The following is a 25,763-nucleotide window of genomic DNA, read 5'->3' on the forward strand; positions in this document are numbered from 1 at the left end:
CTCTCTGTAACTCTTTCAAATAAATAAAATAAATCTTTTAAAAAAAATGTTTTCACAGAAGAAACCTTAGATATACATTTTCCTAATTTTGAATTAGGAAATGATTTATATTTTCCCCCATTTTTGTTTTGTTTTTGTTTTTAGGCAATGATTTCTCAGAACACCAAAAACATACATGACAAAAGAACAAATACATAAACTGGATTTCATCAAAATTAAAGACTTGAGGGTGGGCATTCTACATGGCAGATAAGACATCCCATACCCAGTGCTCAGGTTCCAGTCCCGGCTCTGTTCTGATTCCAGCCTCCTGAATAGGTCGCCATAGGAGGTAGCAGGTAATGGCTGAAGTAGTTGAGTCTCCTCCACCCACATAGAAGATCCAGACAGTTTCAGGCTCCTGGCTTTGGTCTGGCCCAGATCCAACTATTGGGGCATTTGGAAAGAAAACCACTGGACGAAGACTAATCAATCTCTCTCTCTCTCTCTCTCTCTCTCTCTTCCTCCCTCCCTCCCTCCCTCTGTCATTTAAATAAATAAAAAATAAAGAAGTTGGGACCAACCTTATGGCTCAGTGGGTTAAGCCACTGCCTGCAACACCAGCGTTTGAGTCCCAGCTACTCCACTTCCGATCCAGCTCCCTGCCAATGCACCTGGGAAAGTAGCAGAAGATGGCCAAAGTGCTTGAGCCCCTGCCACCCTTATGAGAGACCCAGATGGAGTTCCAGGCTGCTGGCTTCAGTTGCAGCCATTTGGGGAGTGAACCAGCAGATGGAAGATTCTCTCTCTCTCTCTCTTTTTTTTTTTTTTTTTTTTTTTTTTTTTTTGACAGGCAGAGTGGACAGTGAGAGAGAGAGAGACAGAGAGAAAGGTCTTCCTTTGCCGTTGGTTCACCCTCCAATGGCTGCCGTGGCCAGCGCGTCGTGCTGATCCGATGGTAGGAGCCAGGTACTTATCCTGGTCTCCCATGGGGTGCAGGGCCCAAGCACTTGGGCCATCCTCCACTGCACTCCTGGGTCACAGCAGAGGGCTGGCCTGGAAGAGGGGCAACCGGGACAGAATCCAGAGCCCTGACCGGGACTAGAACCCAGTATGCCGGCGCCGCAGCCTAGTGAGCTGCGGCACCGGCCTCTCTTTCTCTCTCTCTTTTTCTTCCTGTCTCCCTCCATCTGTAACTCTGCCTCTCAAATAAATAAATAAACCTTTAATAAATAAGTGAAGTTTGTTTTAAAGACAACTCAAGAAATGATCGAAGGAATTGGATAGACTTTCTGCAAAGAAGATATACAAATGATATGAAAGAATGCTCAATATCACTAGTTAATGAAGTGCAAATCAAATCACTAACACTTCAACCCTACAGGGATGCTGAAATAAAACTGACAGACAATAACAAGTGTTGGTGAGAATGTGGAGGAATTACGGCTTTCATACACTGCTGGGACATTGTAAAGTGGTGGGGTACATCGACAAAGAACTTGACGATTTTTCACAACATTAAGCATGAGGTGCTGCATGATGCAGCAGTTCCACTCCTGGGTGGCTGTGCAAGAAAATTCAAAGCCTCTGTAACCAAAACGTGCACACAAATGTTCACAGTGGCACAAGACGTGGAAATAATAACCCCAGAGGTCCATCAACCAGTGGATGGATAAACAAAAGGTGGTCTATCTGTACAACGGCATATTATCAAAAGGATTGAAGTGGGGCCAGCGCTGTGGCATAGCAGTAAAGCTGCCACCTGCAGTGTCAGCATTCCATATGGGCGCCGGTTCTAGTCCCGGCTACTCCACTTCCTATCCAACTCTCTGCTATGGCCTGGGAAAACAGTAGAAGATGACCCAGGTGCTTGGGCCACTGCACCCACGTGGGAGACCCAGAGGAAGCTCCTGGGGCTTTGGATCCGCACAGCTCTGGCCATTGCAGCCAACTGGGGAGTGAACCAGCGGATGGAAGACCTCTCTCTCTCTCTCTCTCTGCCTCTCCTTCTCTCTGTGTGTAACTCCAACTTTCAAAAAATAAATAAATCTTAAAAAAAAAAAAAGTGAAGTAGTGACATGCACTACAACATGGAGGAACCTTGGAAACATCGGGCTATGTACAAGGACAGGATGCAAAAGGCCCAAATCTTGGCTCCTCTTATATGAAATGTCCAGAATAAGCAGACTTATAGGAATAAGGAGCTCAGTGGTTGTGGTGGGCAAAGGGCCCAATGGAGAGTGACTGGCAATGGGTATGTGATTTCCCTGGGGAGGAATGAAAATGTTTTTTAACCTTTGGTGGTGATGGCTGCACAAGTCTGAATGGGGTAAAAGTCCTTCAATTGTATTCCTCTTAAAGGGTGAACTTTATGGTATGTAAGTTATATTCCAGCAAAGCTTTTCTTTTTGACTTTGACTGTGTAAGTGCATAAAGCAAATGTTTGGCGCAGCAGTAAAAATGTCTCATGGGGGCTGCAGGCATTGTGATGTAGCGGGCAAAGCTGCAGCCTGCAACACTGGCAACCCAAAGAGCGCTAGTTCTTGTCCCAGCTACTCTATTTCTGATCAGCTCCCTGCTAATGTGCCTGGGAGAGCAGTGGAAGATGGACCAAATGCTTGGGCTGCTGCTCCCACATAGGGCTCCTGGCTTTGGCCTGGTCCAGCTCTGGCTGTCGCAGCTATCTGGGGAGTGAACCAAAAGATGGAAGATTCTCTCCCTCTCCCTCTCTTTCTGTGAGTCTGCCTTTTAAATAAACAAATCTTTTTTTAAAAAAAACTGTCACTTGAGGATACCCACATCTCCTATTCAAGTCCTAGCTCCTTTGCTTCTTCTTCTTTTTTTTTTTTTTTTTTTTTTTGGACAGGCAGAGTGGATAGTGAGAGAGAGAGAGAGAAAGGTCTTCCTTTTGCCGTTAGTTCACCCTCCAATGGCCGCCACGGCTGGCGCACTGCGGCCGGCGCAGCGGCCGACACACCGTGCTGATCCGAAAGCAGGAGCCAGGTGTTTCTCCTGGTCTCCCATGGGGTGCAGGGCCCAAGCACCTGGGCCATCCTCCACTGCACTCCCTGGCCACAGCAGAGAGCTGGCCTGGAAGAGGGGCAACGGGGACAGAATCCGGCGCCCCGACTGGGACTAGAACCCGGTGTGCCAGCGCTGCTAGGTGGAGGATTAGCCTAGTGAGCCTCGGTGCTGGCCAGCTCCTTTGCTTCTGATCCAGCTTCCTATTAATGCACTTAGGGGACAATGGAAGATGACCCAAGTACTTGGGCCAGCCCCTGCTTCCATTGTGGGAGACCCAAATGGAGTTGCTGGCTGCTGACTTTGGCCTGGCCCAGCTCCAGTTGTTGCGGGCACCTGGGGAATGAATCAGCAGATGAAAGATTTCTCTCTCTTTTTCTCACTTTCTCTCACTTTACCTTCTTGATAAATAAATAATCTTTTTAAAAATGAAAATGGGGGGGGGGGGCTGGTATTGTATAGCGGATAAAGCTACCGCCTGAGATGCCAGCATCCCATATGAGTGCCAATTTGAGTCCTGGCTGTACCACTTCCAATCCAGCTCCCTGCTATGGCCTGGGAAAGCAGCTGAGGATAACCTAAGTGCTTGGGCCCCTGCACCCACATGGAAGACCCGGAAGAAGCGCCTGACTTTGGACAAGTCCAGCACTGGCCATTGAGGCCATTTGAGGAGTATACTAGTGGGTGGAAGGTCTCTCTCTCTCTCTCTGTCTCCTTCTTTCTCTGTAAACTCTGCCTTTTGGATAAATAAACAAAAGAAAGAAAAAGAAAGAAAGAAGAAAGGAAGGAAGGACAATGGATTTAAAAGGTAATTTGTTTGCAAGAATAAGTTTTCAATCCATGCATAGTTTTCATAATATGCATTTTCCATGAACTTTTTAAAACCCTCGTACACCTGGATAAGCAGGCAAAGAGCTCTGGAGTGTTTGCTACCATAATCTCTGTGAAGGCAATGGACTTAGCAGGGCGGCCACAGGACGTGACGTTAAGCAGCCACCAGAGATGAGCTAGACGCACCTGTGCTGATGTGGAAGCACTGTCAGTGCTCTGGGTTATTGGAAAGACACACAAGAGCCCGGCAGTGGTCGTCTTGGGAGAGGAGGACCCGCTTAACCAGGGCAGGCCTTCTGCGCTGGTACTATTGCTCTTAGGAAAAGGAAAGCCAGCACTTTGACTCTAGAACTGTGATGTGAGCGACAAGGACCAGTGGCCTGGCCCTCGATCCCGGGGAGCACTTATCAAAGTGGACTCCACACGCTGTGACTGGCCCACAGCCAGATAAGTGCACGAATGGAGAGCGGGGGGCCAGCGCCGTGGAGCCGCGGGTTAAGCTGCTGCCCACAGCACCAGCAGCCCGTATCCAAGTGCCAGTTCAAGTCCTGACTGCTCTGCTTCCAAACACTTCCTGCTAAGGCAGCGGAAGACGGCCCAGCTACGTGGGCCCCGCCATCCACATGAAAGACCAGACTGGAGTTATTGGCTGTTGGCTTTGGCCTAGCCCAAACCTGGCTACTATGGTCATCGGAGGCGTGAACCAGCATGTGGAAGTTCTCTCCCTTTCTCCGTCTCCCCTTCTCTCTCTCTGTTACTTTGTATTTCAAATAAATAAATAAATTTTTAAAAATGAAGGGGCCGACATTGAGGCACAGCAGGTTAAGCTGCTGTCTGCCATGCTGGCACCCCATATGGGCACTGGTGTGGGTCCTTTCTGCTCCAGCTCCCTGCGAATGCACCTGGCAAAGCAGTGGAAGCTGTCCAAAGGCCTAGGGACCCTACACCCACGTGGGAGACCTGGAAGGAGTTTCTGGCTTCAGCCTGCCCCAGGCCCAGCCATTGCAGCCATTTAGGGAGTGAACCAGTTGGTAAAAGATCTCTGTGTGTGCGTGTGTGTGTGTGTGTGTATGTCCCTGTCACTCTGTAACTCTGCCTTTCAAATAAGTAAATGAATCATATAAAAAAAAAAAGAGAGAGCAAGCGTTTAGAAACTTAACAGCAACCTGTCAGTAATTTTATACCTGAATATAATAACAAAAATGTTGAGGCTTATATTTTATGGCTCTCTTTCATTTCATTTTTCTAGTAACCAGTTTTTATTGCATTTCACATAAATGTTGGTCTATAACAGCCGGGGAATTTAGAAGTATGCCTCTTTCACCACAGACTTTTTGAGAACTCTTCTAGAGGACAGACTTTAGCAATGTAACGTAAGAATCCATTAGCTGTGCCAAACTGAACTAGAGAGACTGATGCACCACTATAAATGGTCAGTTTATAATAAAATAAGTAGAAATAATGGAGTAGCTGAGTTCACACTCTGTTTGCAATTTTAGATTCTGCTTTATTCATATAACCATGAGACACCTTTCATTTTTTTTGAAATTTATTTTTTCCCAAATCTTTTGACTTTTTAAAAATGTATTTATTTATTGGAAAGGCAGAGTTACAGAGAGGGACAGACAGAGGCAGAGAGAGTGGAGGTCTTCCACCTGCTGCTTCACTGCCCAGATGGTCTCAGCGGCCAGGGCTGGGCCAAGCTGAAGCCAGGAGACAGGAGCTTCATTCAGGTCTCCTACAGGGGTGCAGGGGCCCCAGCACTGGGGCCATCCTCCGCTGCTTTCCCAGGCCATTAGCAGGGAGCTGGATGGGAAGTGGAGCAGCGGGGACAGGAACCAGGTCTGTATGGGATGCCAGTGCCACAGGCTGCAGCTTTATGCCCTCCGCCCCAACGCTGGCCCCTACTGGGTACAAGTTTCTAAAGGTATAAAAGGATACAACATGAGAAATAACTCCTGTCCTAACCATGCTATCCTAAAGTTTATATTACCAATTTCTTGTTTGAAAACTTTTTGAAAGCTTTTTTAAAAATTAAGTTTACTTACTTAGAAGGCAGAGTGACAGAGAGAGTGGGAGAGACAGAGAGAGATCTTCCATCCGCTGGTTCACTCCCATTTAGGCCCCAACAGCCAGGGCTGTGCCAGGCTGAAGCAAGGAGCCTGGAACTCCATCTGGGTTTCCCACGTGGGTGGCCGGGGCCCAATCACTTAAGCCATCATCCACTGCTTTCCCAGGCCATTAATAGGGAGCTTGATCAGAAGTGGAGCGGCTGGGACACGAACCGGCACCCACATGGAATGCTGGCAACACAGACGGCAGCTTTACCTGTGGTGCCATAATGCCAGATCCTGAGACACACCTTTCTGTTTCTTTAAAAAGAATATTGGGGCTGGAGCTGTGGTGTAGCGGGTAAGACTGCCGCCTGCAGTGCCGGCATCCTATATAGGCGCCAGTTCAAGTCCCGGCTGCTCCATTTCTGATCCAGATCTCTGCTGTGCCCTGGGAAAGCAGTAGAAGATGGCCCAGTGTGGGAGACCCGGAAGAGGTGGCTGGAAGACTCTCTCTCTCTCTGCCTCTCCTTCTTTCTCTGTGTAATTCTTTCAAATAGATAAATAAATCTTTTTTTTTTTTTTTTTGACAGGCAGAGTGGACAGTGAGAGAGACAGAGGTTCACCCTCCAATGGCCACTGCAGCCGGCGCACCACGCTGATCCGAAGCCAGGAGCCAGGTGCTTCTCCTGGTCTCCCATGTGGGTGCAGGGCCCAAGCACTTGGGCCATCCTCCACTGCATTCCCCGGCCATAACAGAGAGCTGGCCTGGAAGAGGGGCAACCGGGACAGAATCTGGTGCCCCAACCGGGACTAGAACCCGGTGTGCTGGAGCCGCAGGCGGAGGATTAGCCTAGTGAGTCTTGGCGCTGGCCTAAATAAATCTTTTTTTAAAAAAATATTATGTGTATAAAATAGCTCATCTATTCTGTATCTAATGTTTCTATGATATTGAACTGTTGTTTTCAATTTTTACTCTTCTAAATAAGTCTATAACGGATACCTTTGTCTACAAGATTCTCACTACATTTCTTTTTTTTTTTTTTTTTTTAAGATTTATTTATTTATTTATTTGAAAGGCAGAGTTACAGACAGGCAGAGGAAGAGAGAAAGAGAGGTTTTCCATCCACTGGTTTTACATCCCAGATGGCCACAACAGCCGGAGCTGCACCTATTGGAAGCCAGGAGCTTCTTCCAGGTCTCCCATAGGAGTGCAGGGGCCCAAGGACTTGCGCCATCTTCTACTGCTTTCCCAGGCCACAGCAGTGAGCTGGATCGGAAGTGGAAGATCTGGGACTTGAACTGGCACTATATGGGATGCCAGCACTGTAAGCGGCCACTTTACTGCTATTCCACAGCGCCAGCCCCACTACATTTCTCATTATCTCCTTAGAATAGATTTCTAGAACAGAAATTAGTAGATCAAGTAATATAGACATTTTGTAGTTTCTTGATTATAATATATAATCACTCTAGGAAATTTTTAAAAATTTGTATTTATTGATTTTCTGTTATTAGAGACAAAGACAGATTTTTTTTTCCATCTGTTTGTTCACTCCCCAAATACCTGCAGCAGCTGGGGGCTAGTCCAAGCCAAGGCTAGGAGCCCAGAACTCAATCCCACCTGAGTGGCAGGGACTTAGGTACTTGAGCCGCAACGGCTGCTTCCCCGGGTGTACAATAGCGGGAAGCTGGACCGAGAGGCAGACTCCAACCCAGGCACTCAGATATGGGCTGCAGGGGTTCCAAGTGCATCTTAACTGCTGCGCCAAATGTTAGCCCCCAGGAGATATTTCACAAGTGAGCCCGCCTGTGGCCCAGCAGGCGACGCTGGTGCTTGCAACACTGGCATATTACACTGGGGCGCCAGTTTGAGTCCTGGCTGCTCTGTTTCCCATCCAGATCCCTGCTAATGTGCCTGGGAAGGCAGCTGATGATGGCTCAAGTATGTAGGCTCCTGCCACCCACACAAGAGACCCAGATGGAGTTCTTGGCTTCTGGCTTTGGCCTACCACGGACCTGGCTGTTGCAGGAGTGAACTATTTGGGGAGTGAACCAGTGGATGAAGATTTCTCTATCCCTTTGTTTTTCCCTCTATGTTGCTCTGCCTTTCAAATAAGCAAATAAATCTTAAGAAAGAAAGAGGCCGGCGCCGCGGCTCACTACGGCACTGGCACCCCAGATTCTGTCCCGGCTGCTCCTCTTCCAGTCCAGCTCTCTGCTGTGGCCCAGGAAGGCAGTGGAGGATGGCCCAAGTGCTTGGGCCCTGCACCCACATGGGAGACCAGGAGGAAGCACCTGGTTCCTGGCTTCGGATTGGTGCAGCGTGCCAGCCATAGCAACCATTTGGGGCGTGAACCAACGGAAGGAAGACCTTTCTCTCTGTCTCTGTCTCTCTGTCTCTCTCTCTCTCACTGTCTATAACTCCACCTGTCAAATAAAAAAAGGAAAGAAAAGAAAAGCAAAAGAGTGAGGCCAGTGTTTGACCTAGTAGTTAAATTGCCCACATCCCATATTGGAGTGCTGGGTTCAAGTTCTGGTTCCTTGGCTTTGCATTCAGCTTCCTGCTAATACAAGCCCCTGGGAGGCAGCAGACAGTGGCTCAGGAGCTTGGGTCCCTGCGACCCATATGCATGACCTGGACTGAAGTGTGGGCTCCTGGCTTCAGCCTGGCCAACTGCCAGCTGTTGCAAGCATTGGGGGAGTGAACCAGTAGATGGGAGCTCTCTCTGTGTCTTATCTATCTCTATCTCCATCTCTGTCTCCATCTCTATCATCTATCTCCCTCTCTATCATTTCTCTATCATCTGTCATCTCTCTATCTCTATCTCCATTTCTGTCATCTCTCTATCTCCCTCTCTATCATCTCTATCTCCATCTCTATCATTTCTCTATCTCCCTATCATCTATCTCCCTCTCTATCATCTATCTCCCTCTCTATCATCCCTCTATCTCCCTCTCTATCATCTCTCTATCTCCCTCTCTATCTCTCTATCTCCAGCTCTGTCTCCCTCTCTATCTCTCTATCTCCAGCTCTGTCTCCCTCTCTATCATCTCTCTAGCTCTAGCTCTAGCTCATCTCTTCACTAATGTGGCGTAAGAGGATCCCTTTCTCCACAAGGAACACAGAGTTAAAACGCCACTGGCGGGGAGCAGGGCATTTGGCCCACATAGTTGGGGTCCTGGTTAGGATGCCTGCGGCTCACCTCCAGCTCCTGGGCTCCATGGCTGCTCTGGCTCCTGACTCCAGCTTCCTGCTAAATGCAGACGCGAGGAGGCGGCAGCGATGACCCCAGTGGTCAGGTTCTGCCTCCCACGCAGAGGACCAGGCATTCAGGGAGTGACCCGGCAGCTAAGAGCTGTCTCTCTGTCTCTCTGCCTTTCAAATAAATAACTTTTAAAAATATATATTGGGTCCTGGCACAGAACAAAGAATAATGGGAAAAGCAGTGAAGCCGAATAAATGCTGGGGTTTAGTTCATGGCCATGTGCTCCTGTTGGCTTCTTGGTCTCGACAAACATCCCACTGTAATGTCGGCAGTTACCCTAAGAAGGAACTCGGCAAGGTGTACACTGGGACTCTTTGTACCATCGTTGCAACTTTGCTGTAAATCTAAAATTATTACAAAATTAAAAGTTTATTTTAAAAAAAGGTGTTGCGCCAATTTACAGCCCCACTCAGAGGGCATGGAGGTGTTAGTCTCACCACACCCTCACCAGCTGCAAGGATCTTGAAAAAACTTAATCCTCCCGCAAATATCTGGGAAGTGCCCTGTGCGTGCGGGCTACACGCTGAACAGAGAACAAGGCCCAGCAGCCGCACGGAACTGATGCCGTGGCAGAGACGTGGCAGAGGGCGAGGGCGGTGGCTGCAGTGCGTTCCAAGTAACCAGTGCTTGGGGGAAGGGGGACAGCACGGCGAGGGACAGCGGGCTGGAGGGGAGGGGGGAGGGGTGGGCGGCACCTTTAGTAGAGTGATCTGGACAAGCCTTGTGATGCAGGGATTAAGCTCTGCCTCGGGTGTCAGTGTCCGGAGCGCCAGTTCCAGTCCCTGCTTCCTGCTAATGCTCCTGAGGAGGCAGCGGAAGATGGCCCGAGAGCTTGGGTCCCCGCCACCCACATGGGAGACCCTGGTAGAATTCTGGGCTCCTGGCTTTAGCCCAGCTCAGCCCCCATTGCAGCCCAGCCCGTGGTGGCCATTAGGGGAGAAAACCGGCAGATGGAAGATCTCTCCCTCTGTGTGTGTGTGTGTGTGTGTGTGTGTGTCTTCTCTCTCTCTATCACTCTGCCTTTCAAATAAGTAAATAATATAGGAGAGGATTCACAGAGAAGGAAACATCTCAGCCAAGTCTTGGAGAAGGTGACAAGGTGAGCTCTGGGGGCCTGGGAGGTCGGGTGGGCGGACTGCCCCGATGGTGCTGCAGGCTGTAGTCAGGCGTAACAGAGACAACCCCCTCCCCGCCGCCCCGCCGACACTCACCCACTCACCGAAAGTTCCGTTCACTTTGCAACATTGCCCAGCCCCTAACATCTACACCATGAAACGGGACTCTTCCAGGTTCAGGCAATGAGAACCCCACATGCAATTCTGCAATCTTCCTTTTCCCCGAGGTGGAATCTGAGGTCCAGTTGGGGCAGCTGTAGCATGGTGGAGCCTCTGCCGGCCGGGACTGTGTGGCTCAGTGCCTCCCCGACTGGCCTGGGACTGGCGGCACCCGGCAGGGTCAGCCCCTGCCTGGCCCTGAGACGCTCTTCATGTTCTGCTCCTGAGACCCAGAGGGGTTACACCTGCAGACTGAGTTAGTCCACCAGGCCTGACGCACAAGGACTCGGCCCTGACTGCGTTAACCAAGTATATTGTTACTTGAAAAATAGAAACATCACTGTTTGGCTTTTCTTTGATCATTAGTAAATGTAGTAGATTGTACTTTCTTTTTTTAGTATTTATTTATTTGAAAGACAGAGTTACAGAGAGAGGTAGAGACAGAGAGGTCTTCCATCCGCTGGTTCACTCCCTGGATGGCTGCAGCAGTCAGAGCTGAACCAAGCAGAAGACAGGAGCCAGCAGCTTCTTCTGTGTCTCCCATGTGGGCGCAGGGGCCAAGCACTTGGGCCATCTTCTACTGCTTTCCCAGGCGCGTTAGCAGGGAGCTGGATCAGAAGTGAAGCAGTTGTCCTGGCTGCTCCACTTCCAATCCAGCTCTCTGCTGTGACCTGGGAAGGCAGTGGAGATGGCCCACGTCTTGGGCCCCTGCACCCGCGAGGGAGACCTGGAAGAGGCTGCTCTTCAGATTGGCACAGCTCTGGCTGTTGCAGTCATTTGGGGAGTGAACCAGCGGATGGAAGGCCTCTCTCTCTCTCTCTCTCTCTCTCTCTCTGCCTTTCTGTAACTCTGCCTTTTAAATAAATAAATAAATCTTAAAAAAAAAAAAAAAGGTGGAACAGCTGGGACTCGAACCAGTACTCGTATGGGATGCAATGCTGCAGGCCAGGCCTTTAACCCGCTGTACTGCAGCATCAGCCCCATAGATTGCACTTTCTAAGGTAGCCATAAAAAGTCTCCCATCCCCTTCCATGCTCCTCTTGCTTTTGCACCGCACACCCCAACACACACCTCCATTGAGAAGTGGCAGCTCTGCTCCCTCCCCTCAGAGCTGGGCAGTGGAAGTGAGTTATGTGACTTCTGAAGCTAGGTCATAGCAAGACAGGTGGCTTCTGCCTGGGCCTATTGGAACCCCATTGCCATGCTCAAAGGGGTAAGGCCACAGGAGGTTCAGCTTCCCAGCCGAGGTCCTGCTGACAACCAGACACAGGAGGAAGTCTTCGAGATGACCCCCAGCTCTGGCTGCAGGTGACTCCAGCCACCCTCTGTGTGCAGCGACATGAGGGAACCCCACAGAGAACCACCTGGCTGAGCACACAAGTCCAGAACACAAGAGCAATCAGGTTTTAAGCCACTGCATTTTAAGGCCGTTTGTTACATAGCATACAGAGCTGGAAGAAAAGCCGAACATCTTCCACAGTCTTTTTTTGTTTGCTTGTTTTAAGATTTGTTTGTTTGGGGGCCAGCGCCGTGGCTCACTTGGTTAATCCTCCGCCTGCGACACCGGCATCCCATATGGGCGCCGGGTTCTAGTCCTGGTTGCTCCTCTTCCAGGCCAGCTCTCTGCTGTGGCCAGGGAGTGCAGTGGAGGATGGCCCAAGTGCTTGGGCCCTGCACCCACATGGGAGACCAGGAAGAAGCACCTGGTTCCTGGCTTCGGATCAGTGTAGCTCCGGCCATAGCGGCCATTTGGGGGGTGAACCAGCGGAGGGAAGACCTTTCTCTCTGTCTTTCTCTCTCACTGTCTAACTCTGTATGTCAAAAAAAAAAAAAAAAAAAAGATTTGTTTGTTTTTTGAAAGGCAGAATTAGAGAGACAGAGAGATCTTCCATCCCAGATGGAAGAGATCTTCACTCCCCAGATGGCCACAATGGCCAGGACTGGGCCAGGCCAAAGCAAGGGCCCAGGAGCTTCATCTGGGTGTCCCACTTTATGGCAGGGGACCAAGTACTTGGGCCATCTTCTGCTGCTTTTCCCAGGAGCATTAGCAGGGAGCTGAAGCAGAAGTGGAGCAGCCAGGACTTGTACTGGTGCTTTTATGGGACGCTGGTGTCACAGGCCATGGCCTAACCCACTGCACCACAACACCAGCCCCTCTTCCACTGCCTTCATCTAATAAATTGAAGACTTTTTGCTCGAAGCCACTACCTTCTGGGCAACTCCGCCTTTTGTCTTTCCAAATAAAAGTGCTCAAGTGGATGAAGTTATCAGAGATGTCCCTCCAAGTCAACTCAGACTCATTCAGATTTCTGGGCAGAGCTGTTCCATGAACACACAGCAGACATGTAATAGATATTTATTACATAAACAAATAAGACTGTCCACACGCCTCCATCTTATTTAAAAGATATTATAACCAACCCAAATAACAGAAATCCCAATTGATTAAATCCTTTTCTTATAAATTTTACTTTTTGCTTCCTTTTCCTGCTCTTTAGTTTCCTTTTCATCTAATAAAATTCATATGTACACTCTGTATGTAAAAGACACAAGTAATACATGCACAGTAAGGTAAAACATACCTGCACCCGCCTTCCTCAGAGGTAAGCCTTGTGGGTTCTTCCAGGGTTCCTTTCTATACAGTTACCCTCGTGTATAGAACTTGCCACCTTCTACCAGAATGTAGGCTCCAAGAATGGCTACAACACTTCCCATCACACAGTTGCTTCCATAGTCTTGCCACTCCTTGTGAGGTAGAGGCTCTGTCCTCTATCCTAGAAGTGGGCAGGCCTCTGACTGCCTTGACCAGTATTTGACAGCATGACACTAGGCCATGCAAAGCAATGTTGAGTCCTCTTGGCTTTCTGTCTCAGACGCATGCTTTTGGTGCCCTAGGCCTTCTTGTGAGAGGTGTGGCTGCTAGAGAGACTACCAGCTGAGCCTCGGGGGAGAAAGACTGCTGCTGTTCCAGGCTACCTGCTGGAGTGAGCCCAGTCACAGGGTCAGACATGTGAGGAAGACTTCGAGAAGACTCCCGATCCTTCAGCCACAACAGCATGGACCTGCGTGAAAACCACCCTGCTGAGCCCAGTCAGTCTTCCAAACCACACATCGTACATGCATACACAAAGCAACTCCTGTCGTTTCAGGCCACCACTGTAAGAGTCGATCATTGATCAGTACACAGATACCCATATAGGCTTATTTGCATTCGTGGCCTACGGTTATATAGATGGCTCTGAAACTTGCTTTACTCATTGACGATTTGTCTCAGATGTCCTGCATCACTGGGCCCAGATCTACCTCAGGCTTTGTAGGGCTGTGTGGCATTCCAGAGCTCAGATGTTCTGTGACACGGCTCAGATGATTTTCAAACCTCTTCCAGCTCTTCGAAGGAAAGCTTAGCCAGAAGCCCCCTGCGTAAAGCACGTGACAGAGGCCGCTGGACAATGGGCACAGAGCCTTGCCCTGCCCAGCGCCTCCTTCCCTCCCCTCCCCAGAGGGAGAGCCTCCTTCAAATGTTTTTCCGTTTTATTTCCTTTCCTTTTATTTGAATGGCAGAGAGAAAGAGAGACACAGAGCTTCCATCCACTGGTTCACTCCCCAAATGCCCATAACAGCTGGGGCTGAACCAGGCTGAAGCCAGAAACTGGGAACTCCGTCCAGGTCTTCCAAGTGGCAGGGACTCAAGTATTTGGGCCATGACCTGCTGCCTCCCAGAGCTGACAGCAGGGAGCTGGAATCAGGGCAGAGCTGGAATCAAACCTGAGCACTCTGATAGGGAATGTGGGCATTCCACGCGGCATCTTAGCCAGTGAGCCAAATGCCCACTCCTGGAAGATTCCTAGCTCTTAATGGCTAGGACAGCTGCAGGCCTGCCAAGATCAAATCCACAGCCCCATTCCTTCAGGGACTTCTTGTCTCTGCCTGTGAAGTTCACCAGAGGCTCTGGGAGAACTTGCACAGGTGGTGGGGGTGGCCTTCTCCCCGAGCGTGAGAGGAAAATGGGCAATAGAAGAGGTGCCAAGAGACTGGAGGTGGACATAGGAGGTCACCTGCACCAAGGACAGGCTGTGGCAGCACGTCTCAGGCTCGAATGAGCTCTCAGAGCACCCATGCCTTTTTTTTTTTTTAATATTTCTTTATTTGAAAGGCAAAGTCTCTCTCTCTCACACGCATACCCATTTATATATATATACACACGGAGAGAGAGAGATCCTCCCTCTGCTGGTTCACTCCCCAAATGGCCGGGGCTGGGCCAGGCCAAAGCCAGGAACCAGGAGCTCTCTCTGGGTCTCCCACATGGGTGGCAGGGGCTCAAGCACTTGGGCCATCTTCTGCTGCTTTCCCAGGTGCATCAGCAAGGAGCTGGATCAGAAGCAGGGCAGCCGGGACTCCAATCGCCCACTGCTCATAGGAGGCACCAGCATGGCAGGTGGTGGCTTAACCCACTTTGTCACAACACCAGCCCCCGGCACCCATGACTCTTAAGTGCCACTGTGATTAGGTCCAAGGTGGGCTGAGATCCTCTGGACTTCCGGCCGCCTCCTGGGTGATGTCCACACTCATGTAAGTAGTCAGGGGTTGGTGAATCTCAACCAATGCCCGGTTGACCCCACCTTCTTTCTCTAGCTTTCCAGAACAGTCGTGGGGATTAAGCCCAGGTGGTTGGAAGCTATCTCCCCCCTTCTTACAGACCAGGGTCTCCTGTTTCCACCTCCAGGCTCTTGGTGCCTCTTCTACACCCCAGATTCCTCCCACACAGGGGACAATGCCACTGCCACCACCATCTGTGCAAGTTCCCGGTGCCTCTGGTGAACTTTACAGGGGATCCAGGAAGCCACAGAAGAATGGGGCTGCAGATTTGATTCTCACCTTTCCAGGGCTCCCGTTCTCTGATTTCTACACTAAACATCTGCCTTGGGGGAGAAAAGGGACAGAAATAGGAGTTAGGAGGTTTGTGCCCTCTGTTATCTGTTGTCATTCCTGCACTTGCTCCAGGAGCGAGAGCAAGAGAGCGCGAGAGAAAGGTCTTTTTGCTGTTCTTGCCTCGTCCTGCCAGTGGGCTTCCTGTGCATACCCACAGGGTTGCGCCCACCTTGAATTTGCCCTTGGTTCCCCGCCTCCTCCTTGTGTCCTTGTGTAGGGTTGACAGGAGAGGGCCATTCGTTACTGCACGTCTCCAAAGCACGGCACAGGTTGTTACCACTCCTTACCGTGACACTCACACCAACCCCCAGCAAACTGAGGCTCACAGAGGGTCGGTGACTCACCCGAGCTCACCAGCTGGAAAAGACTGGGGCTCGGACTGGCGCTCGGCTCTGTCTGCCCCAGGCTTCCCTGAATCTGAGCCATTCGGAGGTGTTCGCGTGGCCATCCTGGACCTGTGAGTGCGTGAGGATACTCCCCTCACCAGGCTTGGGATGAGTCCCGCCCCCACCCCCAACCCGGGTGTCCCTGTGAACACGCGGTCAGGTTCTACCGCTCTGCTCGGCAGTGGGGAAGCCGAGCTGTTTTCTCCCTTGACCGCTGGCCGGGGACAGAGAGTTCTGGGTTGGAATGCCACAGCTGCTTCTTGCTGTTGAATGTGAACGTGCTCCCTGCTCTCTCTGGGCCTCGTTTTCGTCATCTACAAAATGAGGATGGTGTCGCTTTGTCACGATGCCTTTAAAGCAGGAATGAAAACAAAACAAGCCCAGACTCCTTGTATCCCCAGGTTTTTATCTTCCTCACGGGCCATCAACCGGAAGCCCTCTCTGCACCCTGTTGTCTCCCCAGCAATTGGTCTGTGGGCAAGCCTGGGGCTCCCTGTGGAACTGTAGGACCATGCCAGCGCCGACAGTGGGAAGCCATCAACTTGCATGAGCAGCGGTGTCTGCTGGGAGAAGCCAGTGACTGCCTGCGCTGCTGAGGGGGCTGCCTGCGGACCCTCACGGGATCCAGCCCTCGCTGCCTCCCCAGCATCCCGGCTGGCAGGTCACAGGTGTTCAATAAATACTGCTTGTTGCACGAGGCTGTTCTCTGCCTCCACGCCTTTCTACCCTAATACTGGACTTTCATACCAGTCAACCTGAAGATTAAAAAGAAAATAATAGGGGATGGTGCCAGTTCATGCCCTGGCTGCTCCACCTCCGATCCAGCTTCCTGCTAATGGCCTGGGAAAGCAGCAGAAGATGGCCCAAGTGCTTGAGCCCCTGCACCCACGTGGGAGACCTGGGAAGAAGCTCCTGGCTCCTGGTTTTGACCTAGCCCAGTCCCGGTTGTTGTGGCCATCTGGGGAGTGAGCCAGCGGGTGGAAGACCTCCCTCTTACTCTCTCTCTCCCTTTCCGTAACTCTTTCAAATAAGTAAATAAATCTTTAAAAATGAAGAAAGAAAGAAAGAAAAAGAAAATAATACATAAAAATCGAGAGAACAGCGGTACTGTTGTGGCACAGTGGGTTAAGCTGCCGCCTGCAGCGTGAGCATCCCCTGTGAACGTCGGGCAGTTTGAGTCCTGGTTGCTCCACTTTGATCCAGCTCCCCCTGCTAAAGCACCAGGGAAAACAGCAGATGATGGCCCAATGTTTGGGCCCCTGCACCCACCGTGGGAGACAGGGATGGAGTTCCAGACTCCTGGTTTCCGCCTGGCCCAGCCCTGAGGAGTCTCCCTCCGTGTTTCAAATAAATAAGTACATTTTTAAGAGAGGGAGAGAATAAGGGTAATGAAGTACAGTAGAGACGTCCGGCTTTGAGAACACGGAGGCCTCCAGCAGATGGCTGGATGCATGAGGCCCACGTGCCCCCGCAGCGCCTCTCGAGAGCAGAATACCTCTCAAGAGGCTGTAGCAACTTCCCAGCCTTCTGCCAGCTCCCAAGTTCCCAGCCTGGGGCCTTTGCAGCTCTGCACAGCTTCCTGCCTTGTTCCTTTCCACAGGCCGAGCGAGACCTGGTCTCCTCCTACCAGACGAGCACTGTGCAAGCTGTTTAACCTTCATATCCCTGCCGGAGCCCCGCCCTGCCCCGGATGGCCCTGTGCGCGACCCCCAGGTCGGCACACACCACACACACGCATCGGGGAGGCGGACCACACACTGTCCCCATGTGTTTCCTGAGACGGAGCGCAGCTGCCCTCCGTGACTGGCACAGGCAGCAGGGGAAAGGGGCCCTTGTGCTTTGCCCACCCAGTTCCTTTACTGTCTCCCTGCTCCCCTGGCACAAACCGTGCCAGGCCCCTCCCATGCCCTCCAGGTGCGGAGCCTCTTGTTGCTTAGCAACGTGGCCTCATCCCCATCCCTCAGCAACCTCCCCTCCTAGCTCTAGTAGCAGCCGCAGCAGGGAGAGCCAGGCTGGACCTTGCAGGAGCCGTGACCACCGCTGCCAGGGAACATGGGGGCACAAGCCCTGGAAGAGGGCCCCACTGTGAACCCCAGGCTCTGTGTTAACACGCAGGCCCACACTGCCCGCGGCACAGTCCTGCCACGCTCCTCGTCCCACGCAGGGCCTCTCCCCTCACTGTGTGCACTTCTGCGTCTGGCCCTGGACCCGGGTCTCTGGGTCTGCTGCTGTGGTCTCTCCCCGTCTTGGGGCTCCAGTGCCACTTTTGCTGCCCTTGTCCCTTTGTCTGTCCTGAGACTCACTTCTACATCTGGGATCTCTGAGGCTGCCCACTTCTCTTGTACCTTTTCCTGCTCAGGCTGCGGAACTGCCAGTCCCCCCTTCACTAACATGAGTCCCTTGACCAACCATCTCCAAGGCCAGTCACCATGACAACCCCATGTTGCCAGAGCAACCACGAACACAAGCCCCTGTTCCTTCTTTTTCTAAGAAAGGCCTGTCAGGTAGGAGCAGTCACAGAAGAAAGTCCTGGGGAGCCCTGCTTTTCTCACTTAGCCACCCCGAGCTTCCACTGCAACAGAAACTGCCGCAAGCCGGGGAAACCAGAAGACGAGAGCTGGCGCGGGAATGGGGCACAGCAGCTAGGAGTGTCTGGGTGCCATTCCAGCTCCCTGCTAATGCACTCTGGGAGGCAGCAGCTGATGGCTCAAGGACTTGGGACCCTGCCACTCACATGGGAGACCCGGATTGGGTTCCCAGCTTCCTCGCACTGGTGAACCAATGGGTGGGGGCTCCGTGTCTCGGCCTCTCAAATAAATACAAGAAATAAACAAAAGAAAAAGACTAGGCTCGAAAGAGGACGAAGGTGCTCCCGGCAGCCTTACCTCTGTCCTGCTGACTACAGTGAGGGACCCTAAGAGAAGCTCCCAAAGAGCCTTAGCACCCACCCCATCAACAGTGCTCTCCACCCCACCGCCCGCTGCCAAGAGCCTGGTGTCCACCGCCCTGTCCCTGGGTCCACTGACTTGCCTTCTGCCACGCTGCCTGCCATGGCCATGGACACTCAGGCCAAACGATTAGAACCTGTGGGTCAGGAAGCCAGGGCTAAGGAACGGGTCGAGTGCAGAGGCACAGTGCAGAGGAAATACTTGCAAAGCACAGGGCAGGGGGCTGGGGCCAGCTCGGGGGCCAGACAGGGGTGTGGAGAGGCTGAAGCGAGGCAGGCCAGCTTTCTGGAGGGAGGTCCGGTCTCTGCCTTCTAGCTGAGGTGGCAGGCACACGGCAGAAGGAGCTTTCAAGCAGGATGCTGGGCCATGTGAACTCACCCAGACCCTGTGGCCGCTGCGATTGCAACCTGGCCAGTCTCCCGGCTCTCCTGGGTCCCCGAGCAGGAGAGCTTTTTATAGTTCACTCCCCAACTTGGGTTTGAATAATTAAACAAGATGGACAGAAATAGCAGCCGGACAGCAAAGGCAGGTTATTTTGGGGTTTTCTGGAACACACTGCTGCTCCTGGATGTCACCCCACCCTGCAGGGGGCGGAGCCGGCCTCCAGGCTGACCGGAGATTCCTGTGGGGGAAACCCACCCGCAATGCCCACCCCCCCAAGGGTTCTTCAGGTTGATGGTGTTGCTGTCAGCCAGAAGAGGGTCTCGCCACTTCTTCCTCCTCAAGGAAGGAGAGGGCTCTCCGTCCCTACTCCCTCGCAGGAAGTAGGAAGTTCCTTCTGTTGTCTGCCAGGCTTCCAACTTCAGAGATGGTGGCAGATATTGACAATCAGATCGATACGCAGCTGCAAGACCCGCTGACCAAGGACGAGGTGGCTACCGCTCCTCTGGCCAAGCGGCTGGAACCAGGTGATGAGAGGTCCGCTCTTCCCTCCCCGCCATCCTGGGAGGAATGAAGGTGGGGCCGGGGAATGGGAGGCAGAGCTAAGGGTGGAGAGGAATGGGTGGGGTGAAGCACTCAGCTCCAGGGGAGAAAAGGCCCAAGATGGGTGAGTGGCTGGGCCAGAAGCGCTTCCTTCCTAAGTTCTCTTTCCCGGTCCTCTCTCCCTGCCAGGAGCCAGCCTGCATTTCTTGGGACAGGGCTCAGTAGCTGAGCTAGGCAGGGGTTAGAGAGGTGGGGAGGTTGCCCAGGTCTCCAGGGCAGAACAATCATTGCGGCTTGTTTGCATAATCCTGCTGGTGATGGCCAACCGTAACCTCAACTCTACCTGGAGGTTGGACCACAGAGCTTTGAAATCTGGGGCACTGAAGGGGTATGGGTGCGGTACGGGGGCATCGGCGAGGTCTTCTCCCTTTGGATAACAACTTATGGGGTGGGTTTGGAAACCAGGTTTTCAGGAAACACTGAAATCACCCATGCGTTCATTTGACAAACACTTTTAAAGCACGAGTAAGCCCGGTGCTGGGAATCCATGAGCGTGGGAGATCCTGGTTCTCAAGAAGCTCACAGAGGAACAGGTGAGGCTGTCATGGGGAAACCTCCTCCCCCGGAGCCTGGTGCCCCCGCCACTCAACAGGTGCCGCGAGAAGTGTCCCCTTTAAGCCTCCCATCAAGCCAAGGGTGCAGCAGCACCAGCTCCATAGGACGGTTATTAGCACCAGGATGAAGAGACTTGCCCAAGGTCACTCAGCTAGTAAACAGTGTAACTAGAGTTGGAAACCAAGTCCAAATGAATCAAGTTCTGGGATCTTCAACTGCTGCCTCGTGGTCTCTAATGCACAGCAGGAGGAGACAGGTGTAGTTCAAGCTGTGAAAGTTCTTGCCCCCAAGTGAGATTGTTTTCAGGAGCGCCTGAACACACTGGGTGGGGCAGTCGGGACCACCTCCGAAAGGAGTTGGTTTTGCACTGGGCTGCATTCATTCTACAAATACTTGAGTCCCTGATGGCGCTCGGTTCCCGGCGCTGGGAGCACACACGTGCACCAGGTCCCCTGTGTATCCCTGTTGGGCAGGAATGGGGAAACGCTGAGACGCTTAGGAGTCTCTGCCCCGCTCCTCCTGTGCCTGGGTTTCTATCCCAGGGGCAAATACCCAAACTTATGGGGGGGGGGCGCTAAAGGAAAGACCTGACTCAGAAAACACCTTCCCACTCTGGGAAGTCCTTCCTAACGTCTGTCCTGGTCCCGATGTCCCCACACCCAACTTCATTCCTCCTGCCCAAGGCCAAGTGGCACAGCAGGAGCCAGGCAGGCCGCGAGCCTCTGGCCCTTTAAGACTACCTTCTTCCCCCCACGTGCCGTCTGGTTGGGCTGGCGACGCTGACGCACGCGTGACGTCAATGGCAGCTGGTGGAGTCTGGGCACGAGGAGCGAAGTTGGAATGGGGGTGGGGGGTGGGGACAAGAGAGAAGGCGGTTCATTTGCATTTAAAGGGACCACTCCCGGATTCGCGATCCGGGCTTTGAAGAAATGTGTACTCCTGTCTGGCAAACTTTCCGTCCTAGGCTATGGGGCGAGAAAAAGGTGTGGTGCAGCCGAAGTCGGTGGTGACTCAAGTTTGCGATGGGGCTTATGTCCTTCCGCGGAGAGGGGGAAATAGTCCGTTGGTGCCCGGGCAGGGAGCACGTGACCAGGAGGGGCGGGGGGGGGGGCAGGAGACAAGGAGGGAGGAGCTGGGGAGACGACTGTCAGGCTGCGCCTCAGCTGCCCCCACCCCCACATCCTGCCCACCCTCCTGCAGCTGCCACCACATCCTGCCCAGCCGGGGGCAGCGAGCTCCTGTAGGGGGATGCACTGGCCGAGGACCCGGCTTTGGCACCCTCTCCCTGCCCCCTTCAGCTCCTGGGTGGGGCCTCTGCCCTTTGCCCCAGGCCTGGCCCCAGGCAATCGGGCACTGCGCTTGGGTCACAGCTCCTGCAGTGCAGTTTTGAACACCTCACTGCCTTGCTCTGCCCAACGGGCCCCCAACCCCTGTACTAGGGTGGGACTGGGCGCCACCCCTGGGCCAGCAGTTACCAATGGACAAATGGAGGTGTTCGATAAAGTTTTTGTAATCTTAACTTGTACACAGCTGTGTGTGCACGCGCATAGACACACACACACACACACACATTTGCATAACATGCCTCCCAAGCTCATTCCACATTAGGCCCGGGGAAGCCCTGAAGAGCCGCAGTTGAGTTCGATTACTGCCCCTAAGGAGCTCAGAATCTGGTGAGGAAGAGTAAATTGGAAACCAAAAATGTCAGTATAACATGATGTGTCCTGGGAGCACTATACAAGACCCAAGGTCACACCGAGGATGTGTGCACAGAACAACCAGAAACCTGCTGGTGGCCCTTCCCCACCCAGCAAGGTGGCATATGGGGGGGGGCTTTGCTGGGGTCACTCAAACACTGCAGAAAGAGCACAGAGGTAGGAGGTGGGGTATTGTCCAGAAAGCTGTGGCAAGGTGAGAGGGGGCCAGCCCAGTGGTGGGACAGATTAGAGGCTGGACCAGCAGTAATCAGCAGTAATGCCTTGACCAGGTCAAGGAACTAAGAGGCCGGAAGAGAACTAGCCATTGGGGGATGAGGATGGGGAAGACCTTTGCAAATCAAGTTGGATAAGGGATGCTTGGAAAAGGGGTGAAGAAAGGGAGTTGTTAATGTTTTTAGAATTTTTTTTAAGATTGATTTATTTGAAAGGCAGAGAGAGAGAGAGCGAAGTCTTCCGTCTGCTGGTTCACTCCCCAAATGGCCACAAAGGCCGGAACTGAACTGATCAGAATCCAGGAGGTTCTTTCAGGTCTCCCATGCAGGTGCAGGGGCCCAAGCGCTTGGGCCATCTTCTGCTTTCCCAGGCCACAGCAGGCCATAGTGGGCAGCTGGGACTTGAACCGGCGCCCATATGGGATGCCAGCACCACAGCCAGTGTCTTTACCTGCTATGCCAGTGCCAGCCCGGAGTTGTTTTTGTTTGTTTGTGTAAGTTTTAGTTTGTTGGGTATCTAAGTGTCTGACTCCTTGGGGATTTTTATAGCACTTTGGGGGCTGTTAGGTGCCTTTTCTTTAGGGAAGATATCTGTGTAGGCAGAAGAGAAGGTGAAACAACGAGTCAGGCAGCTGAGCCCGCTCAGGCATTTTCTACCCAGAGGATTCTGTCCAGGGACCACAGGAAAAAGATTTAGTCAGTCACTTTCAGGAAGTTCTTTCTTCAGTCTGACTTCCAGCAACATCATCTCCGGGACCCTTTCTTAGTCCTGCATGGAAATCAAGATCTCTGTTACATTCTCTCTCCTACGAAGCCTTTCTACATTCTAAATTCTGTCCCACTTGCCTCTCCTGCTCTGCTGGCCTGTGACTAGGGATGTCAGCATCTCCCCCACTGAGCTGGGCCCGCCCCTCCCGGCTCCTGGCCCTTTAACACCCTCCGCAGGTGACTCACCTTCCTTCCTCATTCCTTTGTTCAGGACCCAACATTCCACGGCTGGGAGGAAAGCCAGCCAATCGTAGCCCGGGCAAGCCTGCCTCAGGCTGGAGATTGGCTGGAGCTGTGGTTGGCGGGAGGCTCACCACGCAGAGCCACAGGAGGCTGGGGAGGGGGTTTCTGAGCTCAGGCCCTGGAACAGAGTTAGTTCTGGGGGCTGCGCTGGTTTGGGGAGAGGCTCCTTCAAGTCAAACTGGGCTCAGAGAGTTCTCTGGCTTGGGGAGCCTCGAAACTGGTCTCCTAGGGGGCTTGGCTACATCCATGCCCACTTTTTTTTTTTTTTTTCCACCTGTGCTCTGGGACCCAGTGGTCTAAAGGCTGAGTTCCCAGGCCTGTTCCTAAGAAGCGTCTTCCAGCAGCCCTGGACCTCTCCAGTCTCAACATTCTGCTTTCCCGACGTCGGAAACAGCCGGAAAATAAACACCCTGATGACTAAACGGTTTCTCCAGCTAGAGCCTGGGGAAGAAGCACTAAAAATAGAGGCCACAAATGAGGGGAGGTTCCCCACTTGGGGGGGGCACTTTCCCATCCCGACACCGCCTCCAACCCGGCCCAAGGCTCCATTCTCCAGGTCCTTGGGGAAGGGGAAGAAGGACCGCTGCCTATCCCGGAGTCTTGGGCAAGCTAGCCCTGCCTGGTGCCCTGACTCCCAGATCCAACAGAGAGCTGAGAAGCTGCATCTGGGGACACTGTATAAATCAGGTTTCCTGAGGGAGAGGCCAAATAGAAGGGTTGGAAACTGAGGCCAAGGAAACAGGAGCCTGCTGGCCTTCTGTCTTAGGAAGTACAAGATAAGCTCCAACCTATTTGCAGAATAATTCCTCTGAACTTCTCCTCTGAGGCTTGCTTGCATGGGCTACCAGGGACCCGAAGGAGTCCTTCCAAACCAGCCCTTAGTTATTACAATGCAGCATGTGCACTCAGCGAAGCCATCTACTTATATGAACTAATTGACTCTTCACACCCAATTTATGAGTTAGGTAGTCTTATCACCAGCTCCATGTTCCCCGGGAGAATCATGAGGTGGAGGAAGTTAAATAATGTGCAGGTATTCACAGTTAACAAGTGGCGGGGCAAGGACTGGCACCAGGGCAGCCTGCCTGCAAAGCTGGCTTCTAACCCCCAGGACATGGTGCCTCTCTGTGTATATTGGTCTCTCCAGCACTAACCCAGAATTGAGCCTTTGTCTAGTAAATCAGACCTACCCAGATAGAAATCAGGGTGTGCGAGGGACTGAGAACCTCTCTGTTCTGCAAGGCTCTTTTGAGACCTAAGCCAAATTCAAGCATTTTCGCAAGCTCCAGGTGGAAAGCAGGACTTGGAAGTCGCAGGAATTGGGGGGGGGGTGCTGATGGGCCAGTTGTCCAGCGGCCTGGCACCCACCCTCTCTCGGAGGACACTTCGAGACTCACCACTCCCTGAGGCCAACAGGAATTTTTTTAAAAATTATTTTTAAAAGCTACTGCTACATCTTTAATAAGATGTTTCTGAGTATTTCCTGTGTGGCAGGTGGGGGGTGGTTAGGGTGCCGCCCCTTTAAATTGCCCCTTCGGCAGTCAGTGCTCTGGAGCCCGCAGGCACTGGAGATTAGGTCACCCAAGAACTATGAGCTGTCGCTTTAAATTGCTGGGCGTCAGCCGAGCCAGGCCCAGAGAGGGGAGGGGGCTGTCACAGGTAGAGGGAGCGGCTGCGCTCCCCAGGTAACCCCCCGAGAGGAGAGCGTGGCGCTTTAAGCGGCGCTTTGTCACACACTAAGTGGGGGAGAAGGCAGCCTCTCACCTCCTCGGTCTCCCCTGAATTTCTCCACTTAAGACTCCCACCTCCCGACTCTCCCGGGGCTGGGGGCGGGGAGCCGAGGCAGCGTGCGCGCCGCCCGCAGGGCCTCCCCGGGGGCCGACCCCCTCGAGCGCGGGGCAGCAGCGGTGGGGGCGGCCGTCCCGCGAGCTCGGAGGGCGCGCCGCGGGCACGCGCCGACCCCTCGGCCAGGCCTCTGGGTCTCGCCTCCCTACTTTGCCTGTCTCTGGCTCTTTCTCCTCGCCGGCAGGCGGAGGGATCCGCCGCTCCTGGCGCTGCAGCCTAGCTTGGAAGGGCGGCGGGGTGGGGGCAGACCCGGCCGGGCCGGCCCGAGGGAAGAAGGGGGCGGGGCCGCGCCTCGGGCCCCGCCCCTCGTCGCGGCCCCGCCCCTCCGCCCCCACGAGTTCCTCCCATTGGCCCCCCCGCCTGTCCATCACCCCCGTTCCCCCCCACTCAGCCCTCAAGCTAGGCTGAGCTGTGCCTACGTCGGCCTCGACTCCCGGGGGCTGGAGGAGTTACCTTTGGAGCCCGAAAGGAGGAAGGAAGCAAAATATCAACAACAGCCGAGGCGGCCCGGGCACTCGGCCCCGGTCCCTTCGCTTGCCCGCCGCCCGCCTGCCCGCCCCCGCGCCCACGACGGGGGCCCAGGCCCCCCGGCGCCGCCCAGGGCCCGCGCGGACTCCGGCCTCATTTGTTATTCCCTCCGCCCGGAGCTGCGGCTTCCCAGTGTTGAAGATCCCCCGGACGAGGGGCGAAGACTGTCCCCTTCCTGCCGTGACACCCCTTTTCCCCCAGCGGGGCTGGTGAGTAGAGAAA

General features: G+C 53.1%; 1 protein-coding gene and 2 long non-coding RNA genes across 15 annotated transcripts in view; 2 read left to right on the plus strand and 1 right to left on the minus strand.

The window, feature by feature from the left end:
* Positions 1–66: 66 nt before the first annotated feature.
* Positions 67–19,135, minus strand: LOC138850530 (uncharacterized). Its single transcript, XR_016210544.1, has 3 exons — positions 19,067–19,135; positions 564–653; positions 67–426 (listed from the first exon to the last, which is right to left on the minus strand). It is a non-coding gene; the product is annotated as an uncharacterized LOC138850530 (long non-coding RNA).
* Positions 19,136–19,235: 100 nt separating this feature from the next.
* Positions 19,236–23,590, plus strand: LOC149125488 (uncharacterized). 3 transcript variants are annotated; one of them, XR_016210541.1, is made up of 3 exons: positions 19,236–19,596; positions 20,133–20,205; positions 23,461–23,590. It is a non-coding gene; the product is annotated as an uncharacterized LOC149125488 (long non-coding RNA). The 3 variants fall into 3 exon arrangements; XR_016210540.1 differs by having other exon boundaries at positions 19,246–19,645; XR_016210542.1 differs by lacking the exon at positions 20,133–20,205 and having other exon boundaries at positions 19,236–19,645.
* A 1,836-nt stretch (positions 23,591–25,426) lies between these two features.
* Positions 25,427–25,763, plus strand: part of MEF2D (myocyte enhancer factor 2D) — a 30,833-nt gene continuing 30,496 nt past the window's right edge. For 6 of the 11 annotated variants that reach the window (XM_051858544.3, XM_051858552.3, XM_051858550.3 and 3 more), the window contains exon 1: positions 25,436–25,750. The gene's annotated coding sequence lies outside the window, so the exon portion shown is untranslated. Of the gene's footprint in view, positions 25,751–25,763 lie in introns of all 11 variants that reach the window. The other 5 variants (XM_051858549.3, XM_051858551.3, XM_089299814.1 and 2 more) reach the window with 3 other exon arrangements.

This window comes from Oryctolagus cuniculus, chromosome 7 (genome assembly GCF_051225735.1).
Source record: "Oryctolagus cuniculus isolate XC-2025 breed Fujian yellow rabbit chromosome 7, ASM5122573v1, whole genome shotgun sequence".
NCBI lineage: Eukaryota > Metazoa > Chordata > Mammalia > Lagomorpha > Leporidae > Oryctolagus > Oryctolagus cuniculus.